The following is a 14845-nucleotide window of genomic DNA, read 5'->3' on the forward strand; positions in this document are numbered from 1 at the left end:
TGGACATGTCTGTCAGGTGGAGTAGTTATCGCTTCGTAGATTGTGAAATAAAGTAATTACCCTGCGCTCGCGAAGCGAAAAGCGGGGTTCAGCATTCAAGTGCGTACGTGTGCCATGTCTGCATTTTAAAATTTCATTTTCTCGGCAGCCGTTGGTCCGATTGACAGGAACTTTATCAACATTGGAGGGCCTCCTCCTGTAGAATATTTGATGATTATTATGATGCCATGGGTCACGTGGTACAGGCGCCATCTTGGAAAAACTTCGCACCTCTATCTCTGAAACCACTCCATGGAAAAAAATTTGAAACCTGGCTCATTGTCAACTACACCACATGGGGAATAATATACGTTAATGATGATGTCATCGGTGCCTTCGTTATGACGTCATAATTCGACAAATACAACACTTATCCATCTTTCATTGTCAAAAAAATTTCAGCAACTGTTGGTCTGAGGGACACGAAATTTTCACCATGAACTCCACATGGGAAGGGGAAATTTCACTGGAGCGCCTCCGTTAAAATATTTTAATGATAATCATGACGTCAAAGGTCATGTGGTACAGGTGCTATTTTGTAAGAACAGAAAAATGTTGCACCTCTATATCTCCAAAACCGCTGCATGGAAAAAATTGAAACATGGCTCATTGCAAAGAACTCCATATGGGGAGGGGAATAGGTGTTAACGATGACGTCGTTGGTGCCATAATTATGATGTCATAATTTGACAGGGACAACGCTTAGTCTGATCAGTTTGAAATGTATTGAGCGTGATCTATGCAACAATTATATTAGAGAATATAAATTTATGATCGCTCACGTGGTCTGGCAGCCATATTGGATCAAAGAAAAAAAAATGTTAAAAAACAGAAGAGTTGGCTCGCAACAAGTTGACTGTGCAGAGTAAGTATTGTATGAATACCATCTAGTTTATGATTAAGTCATTAGTTTGTGTTGATACTTCAAATAAAAGTAGTAATTAGATAAGTTTAAATAAGGATATTGCATTGCTGTGTTGACTCATTGTCTGGACACAACTTTGAGGTTGTGGGTCCCTTGATGTTGATTAATCTACTAATGTTGACCTGCAGTCAGGGTTGTGGACCCGCCGTTTGGAGGTTCTGGGCTGAAAGGATCGAAACCTCGATGAAAAACGGTGCACAGCTGATTATCCAGGCAGTTGGAAAACCAGTCAATTGCTTATGGGTAAAGGTAATAACTTCAAATATAAAATAGCTTTTACACGTACATAATATATTTACATATGTATGACTGTATAGGTGTGTTTATATGTCCATGTGTATGTACAGTCACGTGAAAAAGTAAGTACACCTCATGTAAAGTTTTGAATTTTTCAACATATTTCAATATACAGCTATTTGATCTTCATTTCAACAATATTGACAGATAAAGGTGATATAATATAACATATATCATGAAACATTTACATTTTGTAGTCCATTGTATAATTTAAATAAACATAAATGCAAATTTCGCATGTGGAAAAAGTAAGTACACCCCTACATTTATCACCATTTCAAATGCCTAAAATTAGAATCAGGTGCACCAGCTCAGGTGCAAATGATTAGAACATCGTGAGAGAGGATCTTGAAGGAACCTGTCTCATTTAAACCTCAGACATGTAGTTTGGTTTGCTCTTTGTTGAAGTGTGCGGCGTCACCAAGCCTAGATCAAAAGAGCGCTCTGAGGCCTTCAGAAAGAATGTTATAGATGCCTACGAATCTGGGAAGGGATTTAAAAAGATCTCCAAACAATTTGAATCAATCATTCGACTGTCCAGAAGATCATCTACAAGTGGAGAAGATTACAAACAACTGCCAACTTGTTCAGGCCAGGCCGCCCCAGCAATTTCGGCCCGAGAGCAGATCGCAAGAATGTTGAAAGAAGTCTCTAAGAACCGCAGAATGTCGTCACGGGACCTACAGGTAGCTCTTGCCACTGTTGATGTCAAAGTGCATGAGTCTGCCATTAGAAAGAGGCTGCACAAATTTGATTGACATGGGAGATGTGCCAGGAGGAAACCGTTGCTGTCCAGAAAGAACATCAGGGCAAGACTAAAGTTTACCAATTAACACCTAGGCAACGACCAGCACTTCTGGAACAATGTGCTCTGGACACATGAGTCAAGGGTAGAGCTATTTGGCCACAGTACCAGAAGACATGTTTGGCGAAAACCAAAGACAGCATTTGACCACAAGAACCTGATACCAACTGTAAATCATGGTGGTGGAAATATGGTTTGGGGCAGCTTTGCTGCATCAGGGCCTTGGCAGCTCACCATCATAGAATCCACTATGAATTCTTCATTGTACCATTGGGTGCTTGAGGATAATGTGAGGCCAGCTGTCGGAAAGTTGAAGCTCAACCGAAGGTGGGCCTTGCAACATGACAATGACCCAAAACATACCAGTAAATCCACCAAGGAATGGCTGAAGAGAAAGAAATGGAAGGTTCTGGAATGGCCCAGTCAAAGCCAAGATCTAAATTCCATCGAGATGTTGTGGGGGGATTTGAAACGAGCTGTGCATGCAAGAAACCCCTCAAACATCGCACAGCTGAAAGAATTCTGCATGGAGGAGTGGGCAAAAATTTCTCCCAGTCGATGTCAAAGACTGGTAGACAGTTATAAGAAATGCCTACTTGAGGTTGTTTCTGCCAAAGGGGGCAACACCACCTATTAGAGCCAAGGGTGTACTTACTTTTTCCACATGCGAAATTTGCATTTATGTTTATTTAAATTATACAATGGACTACAAAATGTAAATGTTTCATGATATTTGTTATATTATATCACCTTTATCTATCAATATTGTTGAAATGAAGATCAAATAGCTGTATGTTGAAATATGTTGAAAAAGTCAAAACTTTACATGGGGTGTACTTACTTTTTCACGTGACTGCATACGAATGTACGTGTTTATATAAATATGTATGCATCTATTATGTGTGTGTATATTGTGTGTATGTGTATGTGTGTATGTATTGTTAATGTCCGGCTTCCTTCTTGTAACAGTGCAGTAACTGGTCTTTATTTTGATCATACGGAAGCTAAGAGAAAGAGTGTTCTGCACAACCCTCCATCAGCCAAGATTTGTCTTGTGTACATCAAAATGGTCCTCGTACTAAAAAGGTATGTGGAAGCTGAAAGATCTGACAGGTGGGAACAGCACCTTATTGAGGTGTAAACATGCTGCCATACCTGATATCTGCTGGACACAGTAAACACGTGGCAGGTCTCCCACAATATCTGATGGTGATGAAGAAGCATCCACCACCAGACATAGGTACAGAATTCCAACAGGTACATTTCACTGCGAGTGAAACTAGCGGTAAGTTCAATGGTGTTTGGACTGACGTGGCTTCAGAACAGAAACTGATATGGTGTTTAATCGTGGATGCTTCTTCTTCTTTTGAATGTGGCACAAGGCGTCATTTGACGTCATTGCGTCATTGACTGAGTGCGTGGCCTTGGGCAGTTAAGGTTGAATTTGTTCTGTTATTTGTTCAGGATGCCGGCGATACCTCGTCTCCTCTTCACGAAAGACATCGTGGGTTCTTTAACGTTCGCCAACTAATGTCGGTGGACGGGATCCCGTTTAACGTCCCTCCAGGATGGTACTCGCATTGATGGATCACCGTACCTCTGAAACACCGGGGTGAGAGTTTGTTTGCTGGGTCGGGATTCAAACCCAGGTAGACAGCTCGATGTGAGTGTGTGTGCTTGTAGAGACCAGGATATTCTCCCAGACAAATCATGGAGTGACATTGTGAGCAACATTCACCCGGATATTAAACACCGTCCCCTCCCCCATGGATGACATTAAGGAACAAGCATGGAGGACAGGTACACAAACTTGTCGTGTACTTTACCTGCCACAGACATTTACAGGGACACATTTCGATCTTCGTCTGATCACTTTTACGGAGCATCGTGTTTTACCTCTCTCCACCCCACCCCCAGGAGTACCTCTGGCTGCGGCTTCCTCTCCGCTCCCACCTTTTGTTTTCAATTTATCACATGGAAATTTATCATGAAAAAAGCGTTCGGAGCACCTGCCGAACTCGGGTTCTGTTCAAACGATGTCACAATCACTTCAGTCTCATGCGCACTGCCCATTGTTTCCTATTGCGACGTCACAAAGCACATTTTGTGCATGTTCTGTGGCAGGGTTTTCACGTAATAGCTGCGAAGATTCGTCATATCTTACTATAATTCACCAAATGTCCGTCTGTCTGTTCGAAGGTACCGTAAATACTGCTGAAACGATCTCAACGATATTTTGGGTGGATAATCCTGGGATCTCCAGGAGTAAAATAGGCTATTTAGTTTTCCCAATTTCAGCTTTAGTCTCCAGCATTCTCAGGTTTGGACTCCCGCATAACATTTGCGTTCGCATATCGTTCATTGTAACGATGTTCTCACTGTGACGATGTATTTGTTCACGGTAGTGTTTGACGTGACGGTGTGAATGTAATTTCGTAATGTTTTTAGTTTCGTAATCCTTCAATGAACGTTTAATGTTTAATGAACGTTTAATGCCCTTCGATGTCCGGGGCCGCACGTGCGCTACACTGGACGGGCCAGCGTGTACCTTGCCCTATGCCGTCAGGCTCGGGTAAACCGCTGAGCCCCATCCGTGATGGGGACTGGGGCTTGAGACAGTGTCCCACGAACGAGGAATTCCCAGTAAGCGCGAGTCATCAGCTCGCATTGATTAAGTCCCTGCCCTTTGTACACACCACCTGTCGCTACTACCGATTCGGACGGTTTGATGAGATCCTCGGATCAGCCCCTGCACGGGCCGTTCTCGGCTCGTGCCTGTGTGCAGAAAAGATGAGCGAACTTGACTGTCTAGAGGAAGTAAAAGTCGTAACAAGGTTTCTGTAGGTGAACCTGCGGAAGGATGATTATCGGGACAACATGAGAGCAAGCGAGACGTGAGACGTACGTGGTACGTGATCGTCCATGTACTGTTTAGCCATGTACTGTTAAGATTTTGATGATTTGTGTGTGATATGATTCAACAGATGTTTATATGAATCATTTAAAATAAAAAAGCCTTCAATTTCTGGCATTTTACATTTTCATTTGGGCTTCCCAATAATTCCCGTAGGCCGGGTACTGTTGCTAGTAGGTTGTAATATCAACATTCAATGGCGTCGACATGTAAAATTAAAAAGAGAAGTGAATTAGTGAATGTTTAACATGAAGGTGTTTTCCTGTTCTTTGTTTAAAGATGTTACCAGCCCCTGGAAAAGGCAGCGCAAATGGCATGGAATAGAGGGTCGCCGTTGCCATCGCAGTGCAGCACCGACCAGGTGATGTTGTTGATTCGTCAACTAATGGCACAGATGACGATGAAAATGGAGAAGGGACAAGGTGGCATAAGGAGTGACATGCATGTGGGGCAGGCAGAGGTAAAGGCTGATATGAAGGCTGTGGGTGATGAGATAGCAGCAACGCTCGAGGTTGCACACGGAGCGGTGAGGAAGCATGTGGACGGTGTCCTGAACTAGATGGGGGCAGGTGAGGCTCGAATGATGCAGCAGATAAATGGGATAAAAGAAGAGGTAAATGGACTTGTGGAGGGGCAAAAAGAACTGAACGAGCAAATCAGAAGAAATACAGGATGTGAGGGCAGCTCAGAAGGATGTGTGGTTCGTTGGGTACAGAAATTGTGGCAGGTAACAAAGAATGTAAAATGGGACATGATGACCTAACACAGAAGATGGAATAAATGGGATGAACGATGGAGACAAAATAATGGAAAATGAAGGAAGGAATGGAAGACACTGAAGTAATCTTTGAAAAAGAGCTAAAGGGGGAAAACCGGGAAATAATAAAGATAGAAAATGTAATTTAATGGATAAAGGCAAAGAAGAATGATTGGAGACAAGCGAGAGGGCAAAGATGTTAAGGAGGAGATCATGGATTGTGGAGAAACAAAGTGTAAAGATCGGGACAACACATGGCAGGTGCAGATGGAGAGGTTCCGAGCGATCAAAGCGATCACGCCGGGGTGAGGCTGTGTGAGCTGGGTGAATTAATGGTGTGAAAAGGTGTGTGAGCTGGAGTGAATTCATGGTGTATGAGCTGGAGTGAATTCATGGTGTGAAAAGGTGTGTGAGCTGGAGTGAATTCATGGTGTGAAAAGGTGTGTGAGCTGGAGTGAATTCATGGTGTGAAAAGGTGTGTGCCGAGCTTGGGTGGAATGAAGAACCCGGGGTTCCTTGGAGTGCCGAACCTGAGTGTGCAGAGTAGAGTGCATGAACGAGCGATAGTATGGGTCATGTACCACTCAGACGGGGGTAATCGTTAGCTTGACTGAGGGGAGGGATGAGCCTCCCGAGTGGGAAATGTTTTAAATGCTGGGATGATCTGTTCCTGTACGCGGGAGATTCAAAAGAACAGGTTTGTAATCCGTACCTGTCCAAGGGAGGTCACATTTCAAGGTACTCCATGTCACTGTGTGTTAAGGTCCGTGTCAGGCAAAACGCCCGTGTACAGATAATTGGAAAACAAATTCCCAAGGAATGGTGCGTGGCTGAGAGTGTGCGGCTCAGTGTGCGCGGCTGAGTGTGCGCGGCACGAATGGCAAATTCATCTGCAGGATCTCCACGGGATGGTTCACATGTAAAGTCGTGTGTAAACTGTCATGGGGTGACCCATGTGTGTGAATGGAGTGAGAATGGGGGTGGAGTGGATCGTGTGAATAAATAGTGTGCGAGAGATTGTGAGACGGCCGGTGTGTGTAAGTTTTGTGCGCTGGTCCACGAGGCGATTTGTAGGCATACCTGGTTTGGGGATGTACCATGGTGCGAGAGTGGGCGTGGTGATGGTGAAAATCTTCCAATTTCAGGTTTGGTCTCCATCCTAACATTATTTTCCCACACCTCTGTATACGCTTCTTTGGTTGACGTGAAACGCAATTGGTGGATAACTCCAAAAGACCCTGAAGACCCAAAATACCCTGAAGACCCCACAGACCCCAAAAACCACGAAGACCCAAAACACCCCAAAGACCCAAAACACCCTTAAAGCCCTGGGGCTCCAAAAGACCCAAATGGCCCCGAAGACCCAAGAGACCCTGAAGACCCAAAACACCCAGAAGACCGAAAACACCTGGAAGACCCAAAAGACCCCGAAGACACAAAACACCCCCAAAGACCCAAATATATACTTAAAGGCCCAGAGGATCAAAACGACTCTGAAGACCCAAAACACAATAAAGACCCTGAAGACCTAAAACACCCTGACGACCCAAAAGACACCGAAGTGGTCAAAGATGCATATCCCTCTGAAACGACCTGTGGTGAGGCACACGGAGCAGTAAATGTAATAATAACACTTGAATTTAATACTCATAATAAATAAATTTAATTTGAGAAGATTTTTTTTTATCATATAACATAAAATATTGATAATAATTTAATAACAAATCAATGTAATAATCTAGAAGATGTAATATACATTGTGCAACTCCAGTAAATTACAGATAATTTTTAAAAATGAATTTTACAATTTTTATTTTATTTAAATTGAAATAAACACTTGAACACTGTTGAACACAAATCACCTTCTTGTTCCTTCCACAAACCTACAGTTTCGCAGTACTTGGACATGTTAAATAGGGCAGTGAATAAGAGTGATGAAGAAGACTGCTTCATTAGTGCTGAACATGCAGAATTTTTCTTTTTAATAATCTTTAACTTCATTATTAGCTCACCTGGAACAATGGTCCATCCGTCCGTTACTGTGTAAACACTTGCAACTTATTCTCTGAAACCACTGATGGGATTGTAACCAAACTTGACACAAATTATATTTGTTATGTTGTGACAAAAGTATTGTTACGGTTTTTAGAACCTTCACTTTGTAAATTTTAGTAAATGTTCCCTTATAAATGATCCCCTGTAAATATCCCCATTATTTGGCTTTATTAAAGATCGCACCCTAGTTAGTCCATGGACAACACGTACAGCACCACAGGACCTCTCTGTAGTTATCTCATTATTATGTGTTTCAGTTAAGGATCTGTTCCCAATAGTTGAATCTGCGTTACATTAATCAAATAAGATAGGCCCCTTCAATTTCCCCAATCATCTCTCCCGCTCTTCAAAGTGCAGAGAGAGCGGTAGGGCAGCGTTCGCTGCCCCTTGTCTTGATTCGATTGCTTGCCCCAAGCCGCCATTGAACATACGGTCTCAAGCTGAGGAAAAAGGGGGCGGGACACAAGAACAAGGTGTGGCACGTCAACTCACCATCAGAGGTGGAGCCAGTTAGCCCTTGCCGGCCAACCAGGGCCGAGGTGAGCCGACTGGTAGGCGTGGCAGCTTGATACAACAACGGACAATAAAAGCGGTTGCGAGGGACTGCTTCAGGAGATGAGTGAGAGGGATGAGGGCGTCGAGAGATGAAAGAGAGGAGAGCTGAGTGCGAAGGTGCTGACTGCTTCAGGAGATGAGTGAGAGGGATGAGTGCGTCGACAGATGAAAGAGAGGAGAGCTGAGTGCGAAGGTCCGAGGTGCGAGAGGAGAAGATGCTGAGAGTGGGTCCGCTGGCAACGACAATCTCGCCATCTATTCACATTGTCAGACCGCGTGAAACTAATACGTGCAGCTGCCGCCGGGTTTCGCCTAAAGCCCGGAGCGTGGACTGGAGCGGACCTCAATGCTGTGCATCTACCTGGACCTTCCAGCCCTGCCAGCCTGCCTGGACCTTCTCCTCCTTCCAGCCATTCCTTCCAGCCATTCCTTCCTGCCATTCCCTATTCATGTGAGTCTGTTTGTTTGTCCGGGGTTGTAAGTAAGACTGTATAGTTAAGCTTGCCCTGTGTCATTTTGCTCTTCTTCTTCTGTATATTCTTTGCCTTTCGTTTCCTCTTCATTTCGTGTAAATAATTAATAAATACCTGTTATTCCTTTACTTTGGTTTCTTCTTCCCCCAATCGCTTTAGTCCCTTCTCAATTGAGTACCTGTGGCACGATTCGGCCAACGCTCGGAGTCGGGTTTAGTCCTTTGTTAACGGCTCGAGCTGCGGTTGCTAAACCGCTCGGCAATCTTCCATCTTGTCCATGGCTCGGGCAGAAGTAGCGCCCTGCTTTGCGGCGAGATTGGTGAAGGTATTTGGGAAATCCTTGACCAATCACCCTGGCCAATCCCATCCCACAAAGGAGCGCGATACCTTCTAGGACTCGGACGGCCAGTGTGATAGACGAGGGGATTAAACCCCCCTCGGTAAGGGGAGTGCCGAAACCGAGATCCATAACAATTGGTGTCAAGAGTGGGATTTGAAGCCCGAACCAAATTTTAAAACATCTAAAAAAAATTGGTCAAAAATTTACGAGCGGCCGAAATTTTATTAAAACATCTAAATTTTAAAATTGTGCCATGGATGGTCAAGGCGGTCGGATGCCGGTGGGGGAGATAGAAAAGGGGGTAGAGTCGACCCAGGACCCCAGGGAGGCAGTGGGAGTAATGCGGGAGGAAAGCAAAGAAGGTGCGGTAGCAGGGGGTTGTAGGCACAAGAAATGGCGGCCTCCCGTACGTGACGGCGATAGCCGGGCCCGCAGTGACAATGGACTGGGGCCTTTTTGTGATGCATTTCAGTGCATATATGAAGGGGGACAGTCAGGGATTCGATGCAATGATGGCTATCCAGGGGATCGACATGGGAAAAATGAGGCACGAAGCAAGGTACAACCCGGGTGGATTTCAGGAGCAAATGAACGCCACGGTGAAAAGAGTAGGGGAGAACATTGACCGCATGGCGAGCGGGAAGGACACAAGGGTACGCGACGAGGTAACGCGACTCAAGGAGCGCAGATTGAGCGAGTTGGAGCAAGGCGCAGGTAACTGGACCGGGGTAGAAATTGCAACCCGGGGTATGGGGAAGCCGGCGACCGCCGAGGTAGAAAAGGAAATTTTATTCGGACCAGTGGTCGTCGAGGGAAAGAAAAAAGAAATTCAAATCGAATCAATCGAACCAATAGTGGTGGAAATTGGAATTGGAGAGACCACAGACGTAGTAGTGGGGCGGCTTAGCCCAAATATTCAAAAGAATTGTGCATTTTGTGAAACAAGCACCAAATTTGGCACAAATGTACATTAATATGTTGCGAACATTTTCAGATATTGGGCCACTTGAAATTCCTTATTTTTTTTTCTAATTTTTTCAAATTTCGTAATTTCAAATTTTTCGGGTGACACCGTCACAATTTCGGTCTTCGAGACCGGCCGATAGGCAAAGTGTGACCGGAAGGGACGAGGTTCTCCTGACCACGTGGCCCTCGATCTGGGAAGCGAGAGGCGTTCCATTAGTGGACGCGCCCCTCACGCCCGACTTTTGGGCGGCCCCGGCAGGCCGTTTGTTTTGACGTTCCGTGACAGGCCCCGCACCCCCACCTCCGGGCCGACCGGAAGCTTGTGCTGAGTACATCATACCTGAACAACTCAGTGAAGCAGAACACAGCAGTGCACACCAGGGTGACCCCTTCAGTGCATAAACCAATTAACCTGTCCACTGCAGGGCATATAGAAATGAAGTTATTTTCTGCATATAATAATAATATAAGTTCAGTTCTATATAACAATTTCTATTATCACCACTACCACTACAACTACCACTACTACAAGCTTTGTCTGGAATTTTGTGGACTAACAGACAAACAGACATACAGACAAGCTGGGATCAAAACATTACCTCCTTCCACCATTGAGTGTAGAGGTAAACATCATGGAAATTATATCATGCCCTAGATTTAATTCATGCTTACCCGTGTATTTGCTTCACTGGTTCACAAAGGTCTTTTGCATACATGTAATTCAGACTCTCGTCTTCATTGCTGACTACACAATGTTCGCAACATATTAATGTACATTTGTGCCAAATTTGGTGCTTGTATCACAAAATGCACAATTCTTTTGAATATTTGGGCTAAGCCGCCCCACTATATCGGCCGGCCTCGAAGACCGAAATTGTGACGGTGTCACCCGAAAAATTTGAAATTACGAAATTTGAAAAAATTTGAAAAAACAAATTACGGAATTTCAAGTGGCCCAATATCTGAAAATGTTCGCAACATATTAATGTACATTTGTACCAAGTTTGGTGCTTGTATCACAAAATGCACAACAGATTTGCTATGCTGCTACACTATAGAAGAGCATTGGTGGGGTGAATGAATGGAAATTGCACAAAGTCTGGATTTGTATAGTGATGCTGTGCTTATTAACCAAATAGAAAGTTTGCAGGTGTTGGAGCGAGGAGGAAGAAGCGCCCAGGTGAGGCGGTCTATGTTTGGTGCAAAAAGAATTTTCGCGTGCTTGGGATGCAGGTGTAACCCGGGCGCTCGTAAAAGGTCCGTGATGCGTGTTATGAATGGCAATGGCACGCGTGTACGAATGGCGCCCGAGCGCAAGTGTGATACCGAGTGCGAGAGTGAATGCACAACAGAGTATGGAAGTGAAACCGAGTGCGAGCAAGAATGCACGTCGGAGTGTATGTGTGATGAGAGTGATATGGAGAGTGAGATGGATGAGGAGCGGGTGCGAGGAGGCACACCTGAGTTAGTGGTGGAGCGCGTGATGGGGAGTGTTAAAGGGGATGTAACGGAAGAGTGCACGCCCGTGGTGGTTATGGAGTAAGTAACGGGGGAGAGTGCACGCGAGAGGTGTGGAACGGAGTGTGTGATGAAAGAGTGTGCGCAAGAAGGTGCGCAAGAGGAGTGGTGTGTAACAGGGAGTGCGGTGGTGGAATGGACGGAGTGTGTGGAATGCATGAGAGGCGCTGAGATGCCGGGTTTAGTGAGTGTAAAAGGGGTCGCGTATGCGTGTGAGCATGCGAGTAAGGCATCGACATTGACCGGGGCAGCGGTTAGGCCGACGTATAGCCGATGTGAGCTCCCGGTCTGTGCCGGGCGGTGTGGGCTGCGGGAGCCGGCGGGGATCGGTGTCGCGTCACTCCTGTTTGGAGCGTCATGCACGATTCGGGCCGGGCCCCGCCCCGCACGGTCGAGTCCGCGCTTTGCCGGGCAAGGCGACCGGCCCGGATCGAGGGGAGGCAGGAGGGGTCGGAACGGCGCCCCCTTGTGGTGGTGGCATTCCACCCGGGCAAGGCTGGCCCACCGCGCATTGGAGCGAAAGGCCCCGCGCAGGGATGGTGCTTGGAACCTTGGCCCAACCAAACCTCCTCCCCTGAACCGAATGCCGGACGGACTCAACCTGCAGGAGACCAAACCACCAAAATTCATTGCTTGGCTTTGCGAAGCCGAGCTTTGAAAATGTCATGACGCACCGAGGCCCGAAGTTTAATGGACATTTGGTAGAGATAGTGAATATGATTGGCAAATTGGATGGGCCAATTTGATTGGCAAAAATTGGATGGGCAAAATTGATAATGGGAGATGCCTGATGTGGAGTGATGGCAACTCTGCCATCCCTCCCATCCTCTGGGCACATGAGCAATAGTTTATGGGGTTTTGGCTGTGTAAACTAGCCCGGGAGGGTTGGGATAAAATGATATGGATTTAGAGATGACTTTAGGAGACTGGAGATTTAAGTAGTGACATTGTACAGGTTTTAGGGGACGTAGGTAGATTAGCTGGTTGTTAACGACGTGGTATGTGCAATAGTGTAAGGAATGAATGGGGGAATCACTAAGTTAGAGGGGAAACCAGGTAGCCAGATGATGCAGTTGTGTTTGGAGTGAGAGTGATGAAATGAGGAATTGGTATAAAAGTGCACGGTAGTGCTGGTTATGAAATGAGGCAATGCTCGTGAACGATGTGTGTGTGTGAAAGTGAATGAGCAGGGCATTGTGGACATGTGAGTAATTGTGATTGTGCATTGTATTGAGCGAATGGTCCTGGAGGGAAGGAGGGTGCAAGTGCCACCAGGTGTGCAGGTGACACCAGGTGTGTGGGCACAGGTGTGCAGGTGAAGCACAGGTGGATGGAGAATGGTTGTGTGGAATAGCTAGGTCGGAATGGATGGTATGGAGTATGGAATGGATGGTGAGGAGTGAGTAGTGTGGAATACATGGAGTGGAGTGGTTGGTGCGAAAGGAGTGGATGGGGAAGATGGACCCCTTCACGAATACCCAGGGAGGGTAGTTTAAAAGTAGGTAGAGGGGGTAGGTAAATTGTGGTTGGATATTGGCATCTGTGGTGCGAGTAGTTGCACAGAGTGTTGGATGGGTGCATTAGTGGAGTCAATTGGCTGGGCGTGTGGCCTGTTAGTGAGTGTGATTGGTTGAGCACTCCGCCACTGTTAGTATGTCAGCCAGGTGAGGCCGCAGGTAGGCTCTGGGAGCCAGTCGAGTTGTTCAATGGGGCCAGAGGATCCAGAGGATGGACCAGGGTAGCCTGACACCAGAGAGGGTGGTAGTGGGGTGAGAGCGCCAGAGGGCCTTCCCCAGGTAGGTTAGGGTAAGGAGCAGGTAAGCTTGGAGACAACTGCAGTGGCGGAGGTGTGCAGGTTAGCAGACCTGCTGGGAGTGCCACACGACCCAGCCCGGAAATTGTGCGAAGGCACAGGGTGAAGAATCGGGGGAGTGAGACCCCAAATTGGTGAGCACCACAGTTTGGTCAATGGGAGTTCGATTCTCAGAACCACATAGTGTAAGATGGCCAATGGTTTTGCAGGGAAAGACCCCGGGTAGAATAAAAGGTGTTAGAGTCATTTAGAAGTATAGTTGGGATTAAAATCTCTTCGCACCATCTGCATCCACTCACCTGAGGTGATGACAGGACTCCACACCACCTTTTTGTGTAAATGTCTGGTTGGATTGGAAGACGCATCATGACATAAGTGTGACATTGTGCTGTAACTCCATCTCTTCCTCCTTAGGAGGGATTGATGAGGAATTGGAATTGGGGGCAAATTTGGATTCGAGGGATTGGTAACCAATTTGGATTAGGGGAGATATGGGGAAGACGAGACAGTGGTGATGAATTTGTAAATGTGTAGAATTTTGTGTAAATATGGGGTAAGGGCAAGGGTAGGGTAGGTGACAGGGGGGGAGGGGGTGACGTACGGTGGGGACGAACTTTCTCCGCTCGCTCCCATGCGCACCTCACCTTGCATTACCTTGTTTTGATGTGAACCCTTGCAATCCTGCCCCGATGCTTGCTTTGTCCTTCCTTCCCCACTCACGGCTTGTTCTTTTGGGTCTGGGGGGAGTGCGCAGGTAGCCGCAGTTGTGGGCCCAAACCGCCGCTGCACAGCCTGCCTGGACCGGTACACCACCTTATGGACCGCACGACTTGCAGCCTAGCACCACCATATGGACCACGGTTCTGTGGCTAAGCACCAGACGTATGGACCCCACGTGTTGGGGCCTGGTCCCTCTGCTGGGACCGGCCATGATGGCCAGAGAAAAGGTTGCTTGTGGACCATGGTGAGGTGGCCCCTATGCCATACAGTTGGACCACCCTTAGTTGGCCCCTGTTGGCCATAAATAAATAAAAAATGGACGCGTTGTGTGCCTTTTTTATTATTACAAATAGGCAGCAAGCAAAGAAGAGACAACATCAAGAAACATCGGGCCAGCAGAGCAGGAGCTGACAAGAACAAGGTCATCAGTTTGTTTACTATTGAAATGTGATGACATGTGTGAAATGAGCACTGGATGGTGCTTTTCGTGCTTTTGGTGCTTTGGTGCTTTGGTGAATTGTAATGCTCTTGTGCTCGGGGGTGCACTGCAATATCAATTGTGCATCCCCGGGCATGTGGGTATGGTGTATCGGTACAGTGCAGTGCATGCTCCTTCCTCTTTCAAAAGATCATTTTGTCTCCCAAAATGACAGGTCCTGGGTTCGCAT

This window comes from Myxine glutinosa, chromosome 1 (genome assembly GCF_964187855.1).
Source record: "Myxine glutinosa chromosome 1, kmMyxGlut1.1, whole genome shotgun sequence".
In the NCBI taxonomy this organism is placed as follows: Eukaryota; Metazoa; Chordata; class Myxini; order Myxiniformes; family Myxinidae; genus Myxine; species Myxine glutinosa.